We start from the raw sequence: 22,193 nt of genomic DNA, 5'->3' as shown, positions 1-22,193 counted from the left end.
ATGTGCTACTAGCCGGGGTAACAAACCATGAGTGGCATGAGTTAGAAGATCGATATAGAAATGAGTTCACTGGTCTTCCCTCAGAGTAGTGAGGAATCACGTGACACATTTCTATGGCCAGTGAGATAGTATGAGACCTATGGTCTGGTGGGATAGAGCCATTGGCTCGTGAGTCTTCAGATGATAGTGGTTAGGTATAGGGACATGTGGGTCCCCATTTTTGTTTTGTGATAACATGTGAATGAGCATGTTAGATGTATTTAGAGTAGTGGACTCAAAACACTGTATGTTGGATATTATGATACATAATTATGGTTATGCATATTTTTGTGATGATTTTGGTTCACCATTTCTTTATGTTATGGATGTATTCTCATATATGCATGTGATAAAAGCCAATCTAGAATATTATTTGCAATGGTATCTACATAGTGATTTTGGGCTCTAGGAGAATGATTGAATGTAATGGATTCAAATTTTCGTGCCAAAATCTTAACTCGTAGATATGTTCTAAAGAGGACAGGATTATGCACTTGATAAACATCATTCAATTGAATGACAAGTAACAAGGAATCAATACAAACATGAAGGTGAAGGATGTGCCGATCAAGGGCATAGGATAACAAACCTATCACAACATCATATTCAGCTTGGTTATTGGTGGGAGATCTAATTCATACATCATTGGAGTGAACTAATGAATGAAAGCGGGTGAGAATGGACCAAGCTGTCGAGGCTAGATTCTTGGAAAATTGACCCGCACCATCAGTGTAACTAATATAAGGTGTGGATGACGGATCCATCTAAAAGACACAAGAAGTAAATGAATAAGATGGTGGGGAATGCAAGCTACCTAAATGCAAGAAAAAGAAAAAGATACACGCATTTCAATGGGAAATGCTATGGGTAAAATTTCTTTAGGTAGAGTGCATTGCGAGGGTTAGGAAGGATTTCTCCTTCTGGACCCTCTAAAAGGTATGCCCCTTTTCCAAAACACTTATGGATGATGTAAGGTCCTAGCCATAATGGTTCAAACTTTCCATGCCCCAGGACATCATGAGCTTGGTCATAAACAAGAACAAGGTCGCCTTGGTGGAAGTTACGAGGGTGGACTTTTTGGTCATATTGAGCTTTGGCTTGCTATTTGGCTGCCTCAATGGTTTAAAATGCAACATGACGGTCTTCATTGGCATGCTCAAGCATGATAAGTTGTTGTTCTAGAGGTTGGATGTCTGGGAGGAGTTCGACGACAAGGTGGAGGGAGTGGATTTCACAGTCGATTGGTAAAAATACATCCTATCCAAAAACGAGGTGGAATGGAATGAACCCAATAGTATTTTTTACAGAATTTCTATAGGCCCATAAAGTAGGGAAGAGCATAAGATGCTAGTTGGTCTTGTGTTTATTCACCGTCCGCTGAAACATAGTCTTAAGGGTTTTGTTGACAATTTCAACTTGGCCATTGCCTTGGGGGTAATAAGATGATGGATATTGGTGTTCGAGGCCCAACATAGATGATAGCTCATGCCACATCTCATATTCAAATTGTCGACCATGATATAAGACCATTTTTTTTGGAACCCTAAATCGAGTGATAACATGTGTAAAGAAAACAAGGGGTGCAGTAGTCGTCATGTTATTGAATGTTGACGTGGCTTCAACCCATTTAGTGAAATAGTTGATGACCATGATAATATACTTATGGTTATTAGAATATGGGGGTCGACACTCCATAAATTCAATAGCCCATTTACAGAAAGGACCAACTACGATGATAGGATGGAGGGGAGTAGGTGGAGCTCGCACCTTAGGGGCATATAACTTGAAATTGGGATATTGTTTGACTGCCTCAATGCAATTTCTAAAGGGAGAAGGTAAAAAGTCACATATGCACATTTTTTTTTTGGGTAATGGTCATTCTAGAGAGGTGACCACCACAAGCACCACCATGGAAGGCATTGAGAACTTGCTCAAATTTAGCATGGGTGAGACAATGGCAGAGGACAATGTCAACGCCGCAATGATAAAGATCGTCACTGATGAGGAGATAATGAGGGGATTGATGTCGAATACTTCGTTGATCATCAAGAGTGAGGTGGGGGGGGGGGGGGAATTTATGGGTTTGCAGATAGGAAAGGATGTTTCCATACCAAGGATCATCCAAAGTAATGGTAAACAAGTTGTTGAGTTATGCAATGGGTATGTATTTACTCTCAATTACATTACCTTTTTCCTCTTTTCTTATCTCTTTTGTGCCTTGATATGCTAACATATTCATGGATTATGATAAGAAACAAATCAACTACTCTCGCTTAAGAATTAGTGACCGTAACTAACTCTTATTCCTTTTTATGTAGAAAAACGATGAAAGGAAGAGTTGTTGTTCCCTAGAGATGGAACATTGTAAACCAACAAAGGATGAATGAGGTGCGTCGGTTGCGGTAAGGCCAGAGGACGAATCATGAGGATCAACGCTAAATAAGAAGTCAGAAGATAGCATTCAGTTGTGAATCCCTCAGGATCTCTCGATCCTAAGGGATCACATTTATCTTTTACCCTTTTTGACTATAAAAGTGTAAACTGTAGGAGAAAAGGGGGTGATATCTGCTTTATTTTAAATTGTAATTTTAAGTTATAGACTCGTGCTTTTGAGGAACACGACCATATTGTAATGAGGATTGAGTTCAATGGTTAATAAATAATTTATGTTGCTATTCATTCGTATTCTCTGAAGTAGCTCATCAGTATTCACTAGTGGCTAAGGGCCCGACCTCTGGTGGATTAAACTGCTACCCTTGGTGTTATATCTTTCTAATTCATGCAAGTTTGATTGGTTTAATGTTTTTCCATTCTCTGCGAGTTTATCTTGTTTGCTATTTGCTAATTTCTTGTATTGAAGTTAGGTTACTTTCCTTATGTGATTTGCAGCTTTGTCAATTGATTCCATTTATGCTTATTGTAGATTAAATTGATTATCAGTTAAGGCATTGAATCTTGTTGATTATGATAAGAGTGTGGTTATTATAGAATCAACTGAAAGAGATTGGTTATTGCTACTGAACTCTTAGTTGACATCATTTCCATCTGAATTTCTTAATTGAGATTGAGTGTGATTTAGATAGAATCAACTGAAAGAGATTGGTTATTGCTACTAAACTCTCAGTTGACATCATTTCCATTTGAATTACCTGTTTGAGATTTGATTACGATTTTAGTTGAGGGTTAAGTCTTGATGCTTAGATGTAATATTTCTGTTAACAGTTGCAGTTTGAGTTTTATAATGCATCCGTTCACTCTTGTATCAAAGTTTTATATTTCATTTTAAAATCATTACTCTCTGGATTCATAGCATGCACATATTGTGTACACTCTTGGAATAAAAGGACTTGCCTGGGTTGATAATTAATGTGAGGAAATTAGGAGTTTTAAAAGACACCTGTTAGCACCCAACATTTTTGCACCGTTGCCAGGGAGAGTGTCACCATTTTACAAAGAGTGATGTATATCTGATAATTGTTGTTGGGGAAGAATTGGGTATTGAAAATGGGAGGTAAGAACCTACGTAACGAGCAAGTAAAGTGCTTGCTCCTCCGCCCACTTTTCAGCACAATTGCAGAGAAGTAAAGTAGGTGTTTGATGTTTGTCTACTAAGGGAGAACTAGGTATTAAAAATGGAAGGTAAGAACCTGCGTACAGAGCAAGTAAAATGCTTGCTCTGCCACCTGCCTTCCAACAGAATTGCTAGGAATTTAAGATAGAAATAAATGTTTGAATTTTCACATGAATGACAAAGAAGAAAATACTAGGAAACGATACAATCCCACATCCCAAACCTGAAAAATTTAAGGGACTGGTGACCCTTAGACGATCAACTTTTATCGACAAAATCATAAGGAAAGTTGAGTCTCAGCCATCAATAGGACCCCGAATCGTTGCTTCTAGGCACCCTACTGTCTCCCTTCAGGCCACAGGATCACCATCTGCAACCTACGCTGAAGTTCATAGTAAAACTGAAGGGACTAATCAGAGTTTTAAAGATATTGACAATTCACGATCAATTCCCTCACAAGAAGGGAATTCTTGTAACCTCTGTGAAGGAGAAGGAGAAACAGGTAAATCTGAGGTTAAACCAACAGAACCAAGATCTCCCAAGGTAGTAATTGAGCAGAGGACACCCAGTGTCCCAGATCAAGGGAGTGTTGTTAAGATCATTCCTGCCTCTTCTGGACATCCTAGGAACAACTCCCCAGCGTCGGAGATCCCAGAAGGATACTGGCATATCTTTGACCAAATGGCCAATAATCCACAACCACCCCAGACCTCTACACTACAGTATCCTATTGTTGACACAGCTATCAACGCCCCCATGAAAGCTATCCCACTACAAAATATTCCCACCTTTCATGGACTCACTTCAGAAGATCTGGATGCATTCCTATTTGAATTCGATGTCCTATGTAGGGGTTATGATTACACCACTGACCCTAAGAAACTGAAGCTGTTTCCCTCCACTTTAAAGGGAGCAGCCCTGCGTTGGTTTATGGGACTGGGTGGAGGCACCATCAATGATTGGGACCAAATGAAAACTGCCTTTCTTAAAAAATATCAGGATTATTGCAGATCTAGAGAACTAAAAGATGAGATATTCCAAATGGTAGCAAGGCCTAGCAAAACTTTGGAAGAGTATGTAGAGCATTTCCAATATAACCTCCAAAGGTCTCCTTATGCAAATCTTCCTGATAATGTTCTAAAAACCACGATGATTAAAGGGATGAAAGAATAGTGGATAGAGACACTAAATATCATGGGTAAAGGTGATATCTATCAAGAAGACTATGCTAATATTATTGATTTGTGCATCAAGTGCTCGAGGGGTAGTACAAGATTGAAACCAACTGGACGCGATGCAATCACTAGGGACAGAAAAGTCTCTAGGAAGTGTTACTCATGCTAAAATCGACAACCTATTTGAAGATTTCAAAATGGATATCCTGGGAACCTTGACAACACATTTAGACATCATGCAAGCCAAGCAAAAGCAAGTCGAAGCAGAGCAGAACTTGGTTATTTTTTGCCCTCGATGTAGAAGGAAACATAGTCATAAATAATGCCCACTGGATATCGTACAAACCTGTGCCATATGCACTAAGGAACATGCCACAAAAAATTGCCCATTGCTCCCAAGATTAAAAACGGTCTTCAAGGAGGCAGAGGAAGAAGTAGAACCAATATACTTGTTAAACTAGTGTCGCCAATGGTAAGCACGACAAACATGTATGCCTACCGACCCGGCTTCATTCTTTCAGCCTTCAGAATATAATTCCTAGAAATATACAGGAGCTACATGGTAGAACCAGCCACCTTTTCCTAATTGGCCACCATAAGCATTCCCCATGCCACCCTGGTCCAATCAGTCAAATTCGAACAATAGTTGGCCAAATACCTCTTACTTTCCATCATTCTAGCAGAACAACCCATATCCATCTCAATGGTCCCCCTCCACTTCACAAAACCAAAACTAGCAATCAAGCTGGCAAAGACCCATGAACTAGCCAATGGGGACAATCCCCCTACCTCAACCTACACTACCAGCACCTTACACATTGTAGCAGAATCCTCAATCCAATCTATGACCACAACTCCTAGCCCAGCCCAACCCAAATCCTAACAACAAACCAGTCCAATCGGTACAAATAATTGAAGGTCTGGATCCGGAAACTGAGTTGAGAGAATGTAATAAACTCCAATTGAGGTCTAGATGAATAATAATGCCAGAAGATTATAAAAATATGCAACTTGAAGAACCATACCCAAATAAGCCATTGACTGTAGAACAAACACCTCAATGGGAGAATACAATCAAGCAAAAAAGTCACGAACAGATCATTACCTCTTCTCTGCCATTCCCAGAAATATTGATTATACCTCGCCCAATCAAATATCCTGACTTTGATCTCCTGGGAGAATTAAAAAATCTTTGCATAAAAATACCCCTCCTCCAGGCTATTCAGGACATTCCAATTTATGCAAAAACCATTAAGGAATTGTGTACCAAGAAGTCTACGAGGAAAATAAAGGTAACACCAACTGTCCATGTAGTCGGAACTTTGTCTGATCTATTGTTAGGTAGAGAGACACCAGTGAAATATGAAGACCCAGGAAACCCTATTGTCACAGTACAAATAAATGGATGCTCCTTTCCCAATGCGTTAGTCGATTTAGGGGTAGCCATTAATATTCTCACAACAACAACCTGTGAGAGACTTGGAATCATAGCCTTAGATCCAACTACGACCTTGCTGGAACTTGCTGACCATTTAGTTATTAAACCAGAAGGGACATTACAGGATGTGATGGTGTATGTAGATTCTTGGGAATACCCAAAAGATTTCTTGATTATTAATCCTAGAAACCGGCTAGACGGACATCCTCTAATATTAGGAAGACCTTGGCTAGCGACTGCAAATGCTTATATAAGCTGTCGAACAGGCAGTATGACTATAACTCGAGGGAATGATGTGAAGAACCTAGCTTTATACCCTCCAGCTTAGCTAAGCCTAACCATAATAAAAACTAGGAAGCAACCTATAACATATTTAACCAAAAATATTCAATCACCATTAACTGTAGCAAATGCTCTTGAATTTAAAAACCAAATAGAAGACAATATTATTAACACTTGCATTAACCACCCTGCTGCCATATCTAATCTAAAATGTCACATGATTGAAGCAGTCCTTAATAAAAAAATTGAAGAATATCCTTTAAAAGATATCAATGACCAAACAATACCAACAACAATTGTCTATAATAGCAAACCTATTGAAATTGAGCCAGGGAAAATCCTTAACATTAACAAAAATTTGAGTGATGACCAACAATAGAAGCTTATTCAAATCCTTAGGAAATATAAAGGGGCTTTCGCTTGGGATTACCCAGATATGAAAGGGATTCACCCTCAACTATGTATGCACCACATCTACACTGAAAAAGATGTGGGACCCATTCAACAACCTCAACGTAGATTAAACCCTCACCTAAAGGATATTGTTAAAGACGAACTGCAGAAATTGTTAGATGTAAATTTTATCTATCCTATATCTGACAGTAAATGGGTTTCTCCATTAGTTGTGGTTCCTAAAAAGAATGGGAAATGGCGTATATGCGTGAGAGAGCTTAACAAAGCAACGCAAAAAGACCATTTTCCCCTTTCGTTTATCGACCAGGTTCTAGACACATTGGCAGGTAAACAATTCTTCTCTTTCCTGGATGGATTCAGTGGCTACAACCAAATCCAAATTGCCCCTAAAGACCAAGATAAGACTATCTTCACCTACCCCTAGGGCACATTTTCTTACAGCGTAATACCTTTTGGACTGTGCAACGCACCTGCTACATTCCAAAGATCCATACTCAGTATTTTTACAGACTTGATAAACAAGGGATTAGAGGTATACATGGACGATTTCACACCATATGGAGATGACTTCGAGCAGGCATTACAAACATTGGAGAAAGTCTTGGAAAGATGCATTGCTACTAGGCTCTGTTTAAGCCACGAGAAAAGCCATATGATGATGACAGAGGGCTTGATCCTGGGCCATTACATCTCAACAACTGGAATTCAGGTAGATCCAACAAAAATACAAGTAATCCTCTTACTAGCTACCCCCTGCACTCAAATAGAGGTATGTAGTTTTTCTGGATTTTCTGGATATTATCAGAGATTTATAAAAAAAATTTCCCAAATTGATGCACCGTTATATGCTTTGACAGGAAATATTTATTTTATATGGACTGACAAATGCGACATTTCCTTTGAAGAATTAAAATGGCTAGTATCAACAGCACTAGTACTACAAGGCCCGAACTGGGATATACCATTTCAGATTTCATCAGATGCATCAGAAACAACCATTGGAGTAGTTCTTGGCCAAGAAGAAGACAAGAAACCCTATGTGATATACTACATCAACAAAAATTTAACTCCTGCTAAGTTGAATTACTCAGTGACAGAGAAGGAGTTTCTAGTTTTAATCTATGCTATTAATAAATTCAGACACTATATAACCGGATACGTTGTGGTCTTGTATACTGATCACTCTGCTATCAAATATTTAGCTAATAAACTTATTACGAATGGAAAAGTGACACGATGGTTAATCTTTTTGCAGGAATTTGACATAACGGTCAAGGATCGATCAGGAAAGGAGAATCTGGTAGCAGAATTCCTCTCCCGAGTGCCAAGAATAGACGATGCAGTGGCGGTAGAAGACCAGTTCCCCGATGAGCACCTGTTCACTGTGACAGTGAAAACACCTTGGTACATAGATGTCGCAAATTACTTAGCAGTGGGAAAACTACCCAAACACCTAAAGCCCAGAGAAAGGAAATTAATAGTGCAATGCAGCACTCAGTTCTCCTGGATCAGATGATACCTCTTTCACACAGGAGCCAATATGCATATCCGCAAGTCTAAAAATCGTGGGCCAATAATAGCCCATCTGTAAGATTTTATGTCCAATCTTGTGGTCTAGTCTAGTCTGTGTTTACCATATAAGTTCCCAAACCTGCTGTTTGGCCTATTTTTAATAGAAAAAACCAAATTCCATTTTTGAATCCACAAGAACCAAAAATGGAAACCCCAGCTGTTTTGAATATCACACCAATGAATACCCCTTATAAGGACTAAGACTATTTGCCTCTTGCAGATAAATATTTTCAAAGAAAGGACACAACCACTGACCAGAATCACCTAAAAGCCTTTTTCCAAGCCAGAAACGACTACTTGAATGGCTCAGACATCCTGGGACTGTGGGAATCCAACCTTCCCAGGTACTTTCTTCCCTCAGTCCATGTTTTTCCTGATATAATTCATCAATGTTGTGCAAATTATGATCCTAACCTAAGAGCTGTTATGTCCCCAAGCCAAACAGTCTTATTCCCCATAACAGCTGCATCCATCAATGAAATGTTGCAATTTTCCCCTGGTCAAGCCCTCACTCCACTTTCTAAGGAATATTTACTTGAGAAAGCCGCTAAAATGCCACAATCATAACTCATTCGCCTCTGTGGGACCTTCATGTTAGAAAAGCATCAGCCCAAAGGCCCACCCCCTTATGGACAAACCTTCTTCACAGATATGGGAAGACTTATAGTGGACATGATATCTTTATTTATGGGATATAACGCTAGTGAATTCGTTTATGAGGTCACCCTAGTGTTATTATCAATTTTTACTCCTGGACAGCCCCCTGTTGTTAAATATGACTATGCCTCCTATATTGCCAACAAAATTCAAGACCAATTCTTGAGATTGGACAATGAAGGAGTCTTCAAATACACCACATTTATCTATCATCTTATGTTATATTATCAGTTAGATAACTTTCCTTTCCTTGTAAAGAAACTTGCTACCAAAGGAAATCCAAGGTCTGTTGTCTTTTGGAGTCCCATTTTCCATAAATCCCTTGAGTCCCCTTATACCTCAATTGAGTTCATTGATCTATTTGTGCATCCTGCAACCACGTTGTTAACAGGAGTTTCCCCTCCTAGGATCAGTGGTGATATAAAGAAAATCCTCTAGCTCTCCAAGCAATACAAAATAGGTGATTGGTACCTATATAAGAACCATACAAAAAACAGGATCTATGGGTGTGAGCTTTGCCCCTTTAAGCTACCAAAGTATGTTCCAATGAGACTGTTTGCATTGGAATACTTCAGATAGATGCTACATACAGACTTAGTCCATTTTTTTAATGTAAAAAAGAAAGCTCAACTTAGAATCAAGAATCAGTTAGGCCCTTATATTTGCAATGATAGAGAAGCATGGAGAGAAGCAGAAAATTTTTTAGAAGATCATCTTAAGTTGCAAAAGAGTTTTGGGTGGAGGCCATATGACCCCAATAGCTTTATATGTGATAGAAGAATGAAGAACAGGCTGTGACCCTACATACATCATAGGATCCCAGAAATTGAACAATTTTTAAACATGGATGAATGGAGGGAGGGGACCCTAGTAGAAGATGTTAGTGAACAGATCAATATAGAAAATGCTATGAGAGATCTTGAGAAAACCCTTGACCTGGATTCTTTTGGGCAGGTATCATTCGGGCTATCTCAAAGGTCAGGAATTGGTACATCCATTGCTGGAACCTCTCACCAGCCTTCACAGGAAATCAACATACCAGCCCCAAGCACATCTAAAGGCAAGGAAGTAGAGACCATAGAACAGCCTACAATGTCAAAGCAGCATGAAACTTATAAAGAATAGGTCCAAATGCCAACTCCTCCAACTCAAACCAATGTAGAAGCACCTCCAAGTTTACAGACTCCTCTAAATGAGGAAAGAAATAAAAAGAGGGACAGGGAAACTACCACCCCAACAGTGAACCTTCAGGACAGCTTGGGACAAAAATGGAAAGACGGAATCCTATTTCAGAGGAGGAAATTGTTGAAGAGACTATAGATAGTCAAAGAGAAGAAAGGATAGGTAGCCAGCAAACTTTCCCATTGGGAGGAACATCCACTAGCTCACAGAGACAAGAGCTAGAAAGATATCAAATGTTCAGAGGTATCATCTCTCAGACCTCCAGGAAAAGAGGCCTCAAATATCAAGAAAATGTTCACAGAAATAAAGGCAAAGAATGATCCATTAAGGCTTCAAATTTACAATCAATATGTAAAAATGGCCCCCACAAATCAACAAAGATTAATGTCAGCCTATGACATTAAGGAAGGCAAGATGATAATGAGCTACTTCAAGCCAAAGGTACAACAACCTTAATCAGCCACAGATTACCTTAGAACAAACTTGGAGGTCTTGGCAAAGGATATCCATCCTTTGGATCAAATTGAATTGCACAAGCAAACTGGAGAAATGGTCTATTCAACCATGACTGGCAAAGCAATGATAGCCCACAGGCTACAAAATTCTTTGGATAATACAACTGCCCAGCTAAACTTAGAAAAATCCTCCTCTCAGGCTAAAGATAATAGAATAAAGTCATTAGAAGAAATGATCATTGGATTGAGACATGATCCCAAAGATGTGAAGGACATAGAAGCATTAATCAAAAAGAATGATGAAGATATTGCTGCCTTGAGGAAGCAGCTAAAGCTGCCTCTTTCAAGGCATCCATAGACTGCTGAGGTTATAAAACAAAAATCTGAAGAAGAGATGATGGATCTACTCTTAAAACTCAATGAAATATTGAATGAAACAGAGTAGGCATTAGAAAAATCACTGAAGGACAAGTAGGGAGAGTCGACCTCTTAGCCTCTTGAAGTAATACCAGTAGTCTCAACAGCAGTCCCTTCTACACTTGGAACAGCACTAGCTCCAAACATCCCAACAACCACAACAAAGGTGATCATAGGTACATCGACAGCAGGAACACCTCAGGGTATCAAGGCCAATTTAAGCACAAAAGAGCTAATAAAGTCAATGGAAGATATGAAATTACAAGTTTCAGAATTAAAACAGGTAAAAGAACAATTTGATAATATGGAAAGAAACTATGATCTCTCAAAGATAAGCGTTGCAGAAAAAACAAGGGAGATTAAAGCATTAGAAAATAAAGTGAAAACATTAGAAAAAGATCGCACTTTTGACAAGCCTCTGGCAGAAATCAAGAAAATCCTTTGGGTCAACATCACTCAATCCATAAATGATGTTTCGCCATCCATTCAAGTAATCTTTGAGCAAATTGATCTAGTGAAAGCAACACAGGGAGAAATTCAAAAGACAAAAACACAATTAGGACAAATGCCTGATGAAGCCAACCGGCTCATACATTTTTTGAATAACAAGAATAAGGAACAACTGGAAGAACTTGGCATCATAGATAGAACAGAAACCATTTTGGAAATCAAAAGGGTGCTAACCAATAAAACTTTGATGCAGAATTTAGAGAGAAGATGTCATGATATGCAGGTAGAAATTAATGATTTCATGGAGAAGTTTACTATTTTGCAGAATAAAGGGCTACCAAGTCCTTAGTGATTAATGATAAATTAATTAAGCATAGAGATTATGTAGATAAATTGAATAAATATGCTGGCAATAAAGCTAGTTCATGAACAAGTGCATTAGGAATAAAAACACTCCCCACAGGCCGAGTTCTCTATAACAGCTTGGAGAACTTGTTCTATGTTGAGGATGAGATAAAGCACTTGTTCCCAATCCAACCTACCTTTTTTAGATATACAGAGACTGATGAGACCCTGAGGAAACTTCAGAAACAAAAATTGCCAGAGCCAAAATGGTGGGAAGACATGTTGGAAATTTTGTAAATTTATCCTTGGTAAAATTTAAATTTTGGTTATTTACTATAGTAAGAAATGAATAAAGATGAACAGAGATCAAACAGGTCGAAGTGTATCAGAATAGGTAAAGAGTATCAGTCAAAACAGGGCAGCCAGCACAAAATTACTAAAGAAGACAACAGCAAGCCAAATCATAGGGCCTGCTTCCAGCACACTCAACAAGAATAGGAATAGCGCAACATCAGTTTACCTTTCTCCTATCTTCGAGACTAGTTGTCTCTATTTTCTTGTAACTTATTCTTAGTCATCCTAGAATATATCTCACTCTTTTATGAGATATTTTTTGTAATTTTTTTGTATAAATACTCCTTCAATTGGAGTATTGGGGGGTGGATTCATATACATTGCTGTAATATTGGTTATTTTGGAATAAAGTGTTGTTGGACCAAACTTTTGTATGACTTGCTAGATAAAGAATTGATGCAAAGGACTTTCCACAGATTTCTCGAATCAAACACTGGATCAATAAATCCTCTATACCTTGTGTTTTAAAGTTTTCCTTGTTTCCTATATCATCTATGTTTCATATTTGAATGATAAACGAAAAAGAGTAATTTGGAATATGCTTGATTTCACTCTATTTTCAATTGTTATTATTCTCTATGTTTTCTTTTGAATTAGAATAAACAGTGAAACCTTAATTGCTCATGTTTTCTAGTTCTTTCATTTTGATTATTAATTAAAGAATACTTAACTGCTCTTTATTAGTAATCATTCAAGTTCCCTTTTCAAAAGGTTGAAGGATTCTTAACTGCTCTTCACCCATTTTGAAACCATTCCATTTATTCCAAATATTTATTTTCTCCCTGTTTGACGATCTTGCTCTGTAAAACCATCCTTTGTTAAGAAACCTAATCCAGTTAAGCCATTTTCTTTGACTCCATTAGCCCAATGGCCTAAACTAGTCAGTCCTACCCCTCTGCTATTGAATCTCACCACCCAAACTCAAACAAAACTCCTAAACTTCATAACTAGCCTAATATCTTTTAAAAGAAAGCTAAAACTTAAAGAGAGAGCCCTCTTTGGATACAAACTGGCTAGATTCTGTATCTAAAAGATTGGTTTGTGGTTACCTTGGACCCCTTTCCCCTTCTTACAACTTCTAGGAAAATCTGAGTGATAACATAGTGGCGACTCTGCTGGGGAACTTAATAATTTGTTTGTTACTATTGTTTTCTTTATAAGCTACAGACAGAGCCTGAAGTTAGCCAGGTATCCTTTGAACTGCTTTTTCTTTGCAATTGCATAAGTAAATGAATGTTGTTTCAGTCTATCTCCGGTCTAGTTTATGGATTGAACATCTGGTTTCAAATACTTGATCAGTTCCTCTTGTCAAAATAAGTCTTTAAGAAAGTTTAAATCCCATATCTAAAGCCTCTTAATTAAACCGTTGAAGTAGTATTGTCAAAACCCATTTAGAGAAAAAACCAAAAATACACCTAGAAACCTGGCTTCAAAAAGGATCCATTATACCAAAGCTAATCCTGATCCAAATCCACCACCTGTGTTTGAAAATCCTAATCTGATTCCTAGGATTCTTAGGAGACAAGAGAGCCAAGAAAGTTCTACTAGTTCTTGGCCTCTATACAGATCAAGATCCTGTCCTGTAAAGTGGATTTACCTTGAGGACGAACCCTTTGATGAGTTTTTTGAAACTTCTTTATTTGTAACTTTTTCGGACTCTGGGTTAGCCTATACAGTTCATGACCCCATATTTATTGAAAACTTACAACTTGAAGTTGTCACTTCACGTCTTGATAGACATTTACAGAACTGCATTCAATCTGAGCTTACCTCTGAATGAACACCAAACCTTTTTGTGATTACTACAGCCTCTCCAAGTTCATCCTCAGCACCCCAGACTTCCCAACCTAAAGCCACCCCTTCTACCCCTCCATCCACCACTCCAAGACCAACCCCAGCTGTTTGTTCAACCCAATCTACTACAATGGCAAATAGGTATACTCCCCTACACTTACCTACCAACTTGGGTGCTATGCCCCAAGACTATGAGAGTAAAATCACCCAATTTGATGGCAATGGCACATACACAACTCAACAACATACCAAAAAAATGACCGACTATTTTGAAATATGTGAGGTTGACGCTGATGATGTTAGAATGAGGGTATTTGTTCAAAGTTTGACTGGAGATGTTAGAACTTGGTTTAGAGCCCTCCCTGCAAACAGTATCAATGACCTACAAGCTCTTTATACTACATTCTTGAATAGATGGGAAAAGAAAAAAGATCCTCTCCAGATTTTATCAGAATATGAAAACCTGAAAATAGGTACACAAGAAACTGTCCAAGATTACTGCACTAGGTTCAATAATGATTACAACGCTATTCCTCAAAATATCAGGCCTCCTCCAGATTTTGCATTGATCAAATTCCCTGATGGATTTGATTCTGATATGGCATACCAACTTAGGGAAAGAGCTCCACGACCTTAGAAGATATGCAAAGTATAGCTGTTAGTGTTGAAGCCAACCTGATATCCAAACGAGCTAAAGCCAGTGCTGAAAGGAGGATACCTTTGTGTTGATGCCTCGAAAATCGCTGCAACAACATTGGGGGATAACCACCCGGTCCGGACCTTAAAAGCAGCTCCTTTTCCGTTTGGTGTGGTGGCTCCGACTGGTTCAACTAGGTCCAGTTACCTTTTCCCTATTGCTATTGGTTTATGATGTATATTTACATACCAATAGACAGGGATATCAGATCACTTCTTCTTGTTGATCAGGCAAGAGAATGACCCTTCAGCTGATTTGAGTTCAGCCAAGCCACAACTAAAGTTTTGCCTCTTTGAGGAGAGGACTTAAAAGAATGTAGAATTTACTCTAAATGCAAACTTATTCTATGATGCAAGCAAAAGAAACTAATCTAAATCCTATCTTAATTAGGCAGATATAGATCTAACCCAACTAAGAGCAAGATAATTAAAGTATTGGGATTTAGATATGTCTTGTTTATAATGAATACCAAGTTAATGAAGTAGTTCAATTAATTGATATTATAGTTGCCAAAACACATCCTATTGAGACCTCTTAACTGAAATAATAAACCAACAACACTCAAGAAGTAGTTCATAAAAATGATATTAATTATCAAATCAGTAAATCCAATAATTGAATAATGATATGTGGAAATAGTTCACAACACATTATCATTCAATAAATCAGTTTTATAAGACAGATTTCTGAGTAAATAGTTACTCAGAAATCAGATTTTAATTCATAAGAACAGAGATACCTAATAACAAGATTGAGACAAATTACCCATATTGACAATAGTGCACAAACATGAATAAAATGAGACATTCCTGTTACTATAAAAATGAAACTGATATTTGAAACAGTAGTATTAAAAATACCAATTTATTGCATCCATTTCTCTGATCTTGGTCTCCAACAGTCCTTTACATTGCTTGAACTTCTGCCTTCAAAGCTAAAGCCATAATAATGAAAACTCTGCCCCTCATACATAATTCAAGATACAAAGGAAAAATCTTCACTAATCCCCAGATCTAAGATTTTCTCTCCTCTCTCCTACAACTCTAAATTCCTATTACAGTAGTGCTTTTAGAAGTCTAGCATTGCAGAGGAGAGCAGCCCCTTATTCCATTCTGCAATCTATTACTTATACTATTTGTGAAGAAATTCTTGAGAGGAAAGTTTGGTGAAGAGAAATCTGCCAAATCCAATTGCTGGAGCATTCTCATTGATTGAGATCATTTTCTTCATATTTCTTCCACTGTTTTCCTACAAAAAGAAATCAAAATAAATTAAAATGCAACAATAAAATCAACATGGCATTGCTGGCATTTAAATCAAATCCAATCAAATTCTATAAAATATAAATTCTCTTTTGATGCCTGGGATGATTTAATTGGCCAAGAATATCATTGACGAGTGAATCTGCAATTAGAAGAGGCCTTGACCAATGAAAATAAAACTCAGAAAAATGATTTTGTTTTCAAAATTCGGAGCTTGATCTTCTGCCTGATTTTTGACCCAATAAATGACCAAATCTGTCAATGAAATCTTCTCAGTAATATTCTCCTTGATTTTCTTTTTCCAATGAGCCGTCCTGGGCCTCATTTGGCCAAGTATAACTCATTCTATGAGCTTCTAAAGTTGATGAGTCAAATCTGGCATGAATCTGGAAATTCTATTGCTGGGCTAAAAAAATGTAATTAAAAACTAATCCTAAATTAGTCTCTAATTAATTCTAATTTAATTGCTAATTATAAACTAAACTAAGTATTAGTAAACTATTTATTAATTAATATATAACTAACTATTATAATTAACTAATTACAAACTATATAATATTAATCTAAATAATAATTAAATTTAAATCAATTAAATTAATTAAATGTTATAAATTAATTAATCTGAAATATTAATTAAATAATATATATTAATTAATTTAAAATATTATTTAATTACTTTAATATATTATAACTTGAACTAATATACTAACTACCTTATTTTTTACACTTCACTCATACGTATGAGTGATTTCAAAAAGAAAACAAATAACAAACCTTTTAATAAGACTTAGAGTTAAAGCATGATGTCGCATCGGCAAATCGGATCGGATCGGGTTGATAAACTTGTTTTGCATACAAGGTCCGATGCGATCGAAGTTTTTAATAAGACTTGGTCAATGCCTTATTGCCTTATGCTTATCGGTAACTCGCATCGGGGATGGATAATGGGGTTTTTAAATATGTGAAGTCAAATTCCCCGATGCGATATCGCATCGGGGGAATCATGGTTATCGGGCTTTTTAAAATATGTCACATAAAATTTCAGATGCGATAAAAAGTCCCGACGCGATCAAATAGTTTTATTATATGTTTTTTTTGTTTTAAATTTTAATTTAATTAAATTAATTATATTTAATATATTAATTAATTTAATTAATTTAAAATTTAATTTTAAACATAAATTTTATTTTGGTTTTATTTCTATGAATTTAAGTTTCTAAACTACAGCCACTCTTAATAAAAGTAAAAATATAAACTACAGCCACTCTAATAAAACTACGGCCACTGTTACGTTTGGGTTTTCGAGATTAGGATTTGATTAAGAAATTAGAGTGAATTTCTTAAAATCCCGATAATTACTGATTTGGCTGCATAATGAAAAATGTTAGTAAAACTCTCTACGAGTTAATATTTAAACTGAATGCATTATTGAACTAATTTATTTACAAAATGCGATATTGTACATTTTATGCATTTTTTAACCCAGGCTACATAAATAATCAAACTTTCAAAGGAGTGCCATTTTCAAACCAGTTGACCAAATGAGGCGAAACAAGCGTCAATGGGAAGCTTATAAAAAATCGATTCTAACAAAGCAATCAAAACAAGAATCCAAAGAAAATGTAAAATTAACAAAAGCTTAGGGCAATCAACTAAATAAAAATCCAAAAAGGTGTTTAGCCAAAAATTTTATAGAAAGGGTCCCCATTATTTGAAGTGAACAAGTCAAAAATGGGGGGTTGTGTTTTTACCAAAACACTTTGAAAGAAGAACCTTCGACCTTTGAACAAAAATTAGACGCTATTATTAAAGGAATGGATAGGCTTGGAGATAGAGTAGAAACAATCGAAAGGAAATCCCCTTAGGATAGTCAACCGAGCAATACTGGGAGAAATCCAAATTTCAGGAAAAACCAAAACCAGAACACTGGAAAGACTAGAATTGACCAAAATATTAAGCCCCCATTCCAGGAAAATTATGCTGAAGCCTCAACCTCTGATGAACCAACAGAAGAAACTCAAATTAATTTGATGGGACTCAACAATGAACAACAAGTTTTCTTGACCCAAGAGGATCAAGAAGCTCACATTCTTAAACAATTCAAAACTCAGTCAGGTGAATCATTTGACTTTAGGGAGGGATATGATACAACCATTTATGAAGTCCACAAGCAATATAATCTGAGAAGTAGAAAAATTGATGTCCCTAAAATCAGCAGACAGAAAGATACAAAACAGCCCAACAAAGGTAAGATCAATACCACCCCTGTACATACTCTTTCTAGAACAGACCCTAACCCTGCTAATCTAATTATTGAAGATGTATCCGATAAACAACCCAATAATAGACAACCTTCCACTTCTATTCCTTCTAAAGGAAATGTGGAAGAACCTTCAGAAGATAATTTGGAAACAACTTCGGCTCATAACCCCACTCCTGAAAATGAGAAAAACCCAGAAAATATAGCAGAAAAAGAGAATCCAACTGTCTGAAATACAAGAACTCAGACTGAAAAACCTTTTAATCTTGAGACTACAGTAGGCAAATTAAAAATAGTTGTTCCATTGTCTGAATTAGCTAAACATGATGTCTATAGAAGCCAAATCAATAGATCACTCCAAATTTTTGTGAATGAAGACTTTGTGAATGTTTTTGATGACCAGCCTGAATTGATTTTTGGCCCTGAAGTAAACGAAAAAACAATAGATGGAGGGGTTCCTCCTTTCTATGTAAGTTTGAACATACATGATAAAATACTTCATAATGCCATGTTTGATTCTAGTACTTCTCATAACTTAATGCCTAAGTCTGTAATGGAGAAACTAGACCTAGACATCACCAAGCCAGACAAAGACCTCTTTTCTTTTGATTCAAGTCAAGTCAAATGTCTAGGATTGATCAAAAACTTATGTGTATCACTAGTTCAATATCCTGCCAAAACAATCTTAATGGACATAGTAGTAGCAGATATTCCAACAAAGTATGGCATGTTATTATTCAAATCTTGGGGTGCAAAGCTCCAAGGATCTCTCCAATTGGACATGTCTTATGCTACTATTTCAGTGTTTGGTCAACCTAAGAAACTATATAGAGAAACTTTAATGAAATATGTGGTAAGTAGTCAGGAGAAACCCCAAAATTTCGGGCTAATTATTGTATTAACCTTGTCCCGTTTATGATTCTTTTGGGTATATTTTAATTAGATTTGGATTTTTGTTTCCATAATGTCAATTGTTTATGCCTTTATATTTAGTTCTACTACAACTCTTTTTAAACCATGTAAGTAATAATTTAATTACCTAATGACGAATTAACTTTAATAATTTTAATGGATTATTGAATAAATACTGATTATTTATCTAATATAACTATCTTTTGCTTAATTATCTTACACCTAATATAACTAAATATGAATTTATATTTATTTACCTCACTAATAATACCATTTATATAAATTAAATAATTAATTTACTTTTGCTATTATAATTATTAATTATTAATTTTATATTCATTTATTTATTTAATAAATAAACAAATATATTTTTATTATTTATATATTTATATATTTATTTAATAAATAAATAATTTATTATTTATTTATATATCTATATATTTAGTTATCTCACACCTAATATAACTAAACTTATATATTTATATATGATTTTTATTTACCTCACTAATAATACCATTTATATAAATTAAGTAAATAATTTACCTTTGCTATTATATTTATTAATTTATATTTTTATATTTATTTTTATTTAATAAATAAATAAATATAAATTATTATTATAAATAAATATAAATTATTATTATTTATATATTTATATATTTATTTAATAAATAAACAATTTATTATTACTTTATTTATATATTTATATATTTATCTCACACCTAATTTAACTAAATTTATATATATTTATTTATTTTTGATTTATTTATTATTATATTATAATTTTATCATTGATATATTTTTTTATTTCTTACCTATTATAACTAAATTTGACCTTGCTCCTTAAGTCAACCTTTGGCCAGGTAACCATTGGTGTCTCTGCTCTAGCTATTTAAACAGGCTAAGCTGGATCTGTTCTTCAACTTGTCCTGACGATGAACCACACTGGTTGGTTCGAAACGCGTCGACAAAAGATTGGTTATGTGATTTTGCCGAAGATTATCTAAACAATGTGGTAAGTAGTCAGGAGAAACCCCAAAATTTCCATATCTACTCAGTACACTCTGATATGGATTCTTTCATTCTTTACAATGCTGAAAGTGTTCCTTCAACTGAAGTAAAAGTTTTAGTAGCTGAACCAGAAGAAATTACAAATGAAAAATCTAGTGTTCAAATCCAAGAAATTTTGGAAAACAATGATACATCAGATACCCAAGAGAAACCAGAAGAAAGTAAAAAACAAGATCTTCCTATTAATCAGATTCCTGAGACTCCTGACACCAATTATGAACATGAAATCCTTTGGCACTTAGAATTTGATGGTTCAGTTAACAAATTATGGGTAGGAGCAGGAGTTTCGGTGCACAATCTTAAAAATGATCATGTTGAAGGTGATGCCTACAGATTAAACTTTAGGTGCACCAATAATATGGCAGAATATGAAGCTCTGTTGCTAGGTCTTAAACTTGTCAAATGATTAGGGGAAATTAGGGTATCTGTCTTAGGAGATTCTGATTTAATAATTCAATAGATTAAAGGGAAGTTTCCAACAAATGATCCCAGATTAATATATTACAGAGGAACAGTGATAGAGATTCTCAATACATTTCTAGAAACTAAGCTTGCCAAAATCCAAAGAAAACATAACCTGCAAGCTCATAGTCTGGCAATGTTTTCCAGCACCTGTAAATTACCAATTGAACCTAATCATTACCTGACAATTTGAAGAACTGGCAAGTGTTGGACAGTGATAAGCATATTAACAATTTCTTAACCCTAGAGGAGGAATTTTCTAGCATTAACATAGACGTAGATACAGTTAGTGAGTTTGATCAAATAAATAAAATAGAAATAGACATTTCAATAGAAAGTGCAACTCAAATGCTTCACCCAACAAGATTTACCAACAAAGAAATGCAAGACCTTAAAGAAATGGATGTTGATGAGATTATCGAAGGAGAATCAGAAGTTATCAATTTAAAAGATAATCATTTGCCTAAAGGATTAACCCCTTTGGAAGATCTTTTTGATTTTAATGATATTCCAAAGAAACCCAAGATGGAACCCTTAAAAGTAGACATTGAAGACTATAACTTGGGAACTGAAGAAGATCGGAAAATGGTAAAATTATCTAAATCTTTTCCCCCTAACCAAAAACTCAAATATGTCGAACTAATGAGAGAATTCCAGTATGTCTTTGCCTAGAGCTATGAAAACATGAAATCATATGACACCTCTCTTATGCTCCTATACCAATAGGTGTCATATTTCATGATTGACTTGATTAGCTCTGCAATATGTGCATACCTTCTCTTACTGCAAAGATTTTCCGTATTCTTAAAGAATCAAAAAATTTAAAAAATGAAAAGCGGGTATACCCTAAAAGAAAAATCAAAGGGTAAAAAGAATAATATGGTCAAAAAAAAGAAAATAAATGAACCCCAAATAAAAAGGACCAGGAAAGTGTGCAAGTCCAAATGCCACTACTATTTCATTTTCTGTAAACAAAGTGTCATGTACAACTTGTTGAATCTTTTTTCTACAGTTGATGAATGGCCAAACAGCTCAATCTTGTCTAGTTCATGTCTGAATTTACTTGTTTTAGTGATAGAGAATAAAATCTATCAAAACTGTTTAATCTTGGCAAATAAATAGTTAGGTAGAGAAGCAGAGGAGCTCAACTGTTTAAACTGAGCCCTTGGAAGAAATAAGGGCAGATTTAGGTAGGCTTACTATGTAAAGAAAAGAAAATTGATGAGTGTTTGCTAGCCTAAATGCACCCATGGAAGAAGAAGAAAAAAATGTTAGGTATAATAGGCTGGGTAGGCAGTTTTGGTGTTGCTGAAAGAAACTTGTGATTGATTTTGTCTCTCAGAATGATAATCTTACTATTATCACAAGTATTATGGCAGAAGCA

The sequence above is a fragment of the Pinus tabuliformis genome, chromosome 2_1 (genome assembly GCF_031772625.1).
Source record: "Pinus tabuliformis cultivar Carrire ecotype Pingquan chromosome 2_1, CPIR1, whole genome shotgun sequence".
Classification (NCBI taxonomy): Eukaryota; Viridiplantae; Streptophyta; class Pinopsida; order Pinales; family Pinaceae; genus Pinus; species Pinus tabuliformis.
This window is presented reverse-complemented; position numbering follows the sequence as displayed.